Genomic DNA, 2,399 nt, shown 5'->3' with positions numbered 1-2,399 from the left:
AGAATAGATAAAAAGATGAAAACCCATCAATATGTTTCCTGTAAGAGATACATGTAAGAAATGAGGGAAAAGGTAGAAATAAAAAAAGTCAAAAAATAGAGAAAACATACCAAGCAAATGGCATCCAAAAGAAAGCAAGTCCGGCAATACTAATATCTGGTAAAACACTCTTTAGGATGAAAGCCTGCATAGGAGATAATGAAGGACATTAGATAATGCTTAAAGGAATAATAGAACAAGGGAATATATCTTTAATTGATTTCTACACACAAAATATTGTTGTTGTTGTTAAGTGCCACTGAGACACAGGCGACTCATAGCGACCCTATGAAGGAGAGTCCTCGACGCCTGGGTGTCTTTCATCCTCTTTCCAGGTTCATAGGGTTTCTGGAGACAAGCTTTTATGGAAGTGGATGCCACTCCTCCTTCCAAGCTTGTTTTAATCGGGGACCTCCACCCCACTCTGTCCGCAATGGGTAGCCAACCAGTAGTAACACATTGACACATCAGTATCACAGCACAAAATATTAGAGCTGCAAAATACATAAAGTAGATATTAATAGACTTGAAGAAAGAAATAGACAACCCCACAAGCAGTAGGAGATTTCAACATGTCACTCTCACTGAAAGACAGGTCAACTAGAAAGCAACTAAACAAAGATCAAGAAGAACTAACCTATACAATTAATCAGCTCTACTTCATAGACATACTTAGAATACTCTGTGTAAAAAAAAAAACCCCAACAAAAAACCCCAAAATAACAGCTAAATTCATTTTCTTCTCAAGTGCAGATGGTATATTCTCCATAACTGACTATATTAGGGCACCTCACAAATCTTTGATAAATTCAAAAGCATCTAAATACTGCAAAGTATCTTCTCAGATCACATTACTATAAAACTAGAAATTAAGGGCAAGAGGATAAAGGAGAAAAAGCTCCATTCATGCGAAAGCTAAATGAAACCTTACTGGATCACTACTGAATTATAAAAGAAATAAAAATGAAATGTAATAGTTCTTGGAAAAAATGAAGATAAAAATACAACAAATTAAAACCTCTGTGAATTACCATAGGCAGTCAGTTTGTACCAGTAAGCATAGACATTAAAAAGAACAAGACATCACTGTGGAATTTGAGCAGGCTGGACAGATGGCTGAGTTTTCAGATAAATAACTTCACCAAGATGTCCAGTGATCGACAAAAGTCCGATGATGAGAGCAGATGCAGACCAACGAGACTCAGCCACTCCAGAACCTGAAGAACAAGACCGAAAACCTTCTGCCACCCAGCAGAAGAAAAACACCAAGCTCTCTAGCAAAACCACTAAGTTATCCACTAGTGCTAAAAGAATTCAGAAGGAGCTAGCTGACATAACACTGGATCATCTTTTTAACTGCAGTGCTGGGCCTAAAGGATATAACATTTATGAATGGAGATTAAGTGTACTTGGTCTACCAGGTTCTATATATGAAGATGATGTGTTTTTTCTGAATATCACATTATCCATTTAAGCCACCAAAGGTTTACTTTCCACACCAGAATCTATCACTGCAACATCAACAGTCAGGGAGTCATTGGTTTGGACAAAGATAATTGGAAAGCTGCTTTGACTATATCAAAAGTTTTGTTATTTGCTTCCTTTTGACAGACTGCAATCCTGTGAATACTTTGGTTGGTAGCAGAGCCATTCAGTATTTGATCAACAGGGCAGAACATGACAGGATAGCTAGACAGTGGACTAAGAAATACACAACATAATTCACTTCATCTGTATGCAGTGTGAAGGAGCAGAAGACATATTTGCACTGTGCTGCTTTTATCCTCTGGAGACTGGGAGATTACAAAAAAATGGTAAATGCTATCAGGAGTAGATTGTTGTTGCTGTTAAGTGCTATCGAGTTGCAGGTGATTCATAGTGACCCTATGAATGAAAGACCTGAACACTTGTGTAACTTTCATCCTTTTCCCAGGTTCATAGAGTTTCCAAAGGCAAGCTATTTCAGAAGTGGATGCCACTCCTGCTTCCAAGCTTGTTTTAATTGGGGAGCTCTATCAAACACCATCCACCATGGGTAATCATTATCAGTGTCACAGTGCACAGCAATCACTGTAGATTAGTTATGTTTAAAATGCCTACTTGCAAGGCTTGCTTCTCTGGGATAACAAAATATATTTTGTGATATACTAAGGATACTGGTCCTGAAGTCTATCAAATATTATAGCACATTTTTGCTTAATTAATTATCTGTAGATGACTAGAAAATTATGTCATTTGTATTAAAACCTAGATTTATTTCTTGAGTATATGGTACACGCTGTTGTCAAAACATTTTACCTTTGTCAGTTTGTAATGAAAGAATTTCTTTTTACCCTTTGTAGCTCAGAGAGAACCTGATG

The 2,399-nt window shown here is 37.1% G+C and overlaps 1 pseudogene; it reads left to right on the top strand.

The window, feature by feature from the left end:
• The first annotated feature begins 1,185 nt into the window (after window positions 1-1,185).
• LOC102862160 lies at window positions 1,186-1,760 on the top strand (annotated as a pseudogene).
• The last annotated feature ends 639 nt before the right edge of the window (window positions 1,761-2,399 follow it).

The sequence above is a fragment of the Elephantulus edwardii genome, unplaced genomic scaffold, assembly GCF_000299155.1.
Source record: "Elephantulus edwardii isolate Elephantulus edwardi_28Jun2011 unplaced genomic scaffold, EleEdw1.0 scaffold00622, whole genome shotgun sequence".
Classification (NCBI taxonomy): Eukaryota; Metazoa; Chordata; class Mammalia; order Macroscelidea; family Macroscelididae; genus Elephantulus; species Elephantulus edwardii.
The sequence above is the reverse complement of the archived record's forward strand: the minus strand, read 5'-3'. Positions and strand labels throughout refer to the sequence as shown.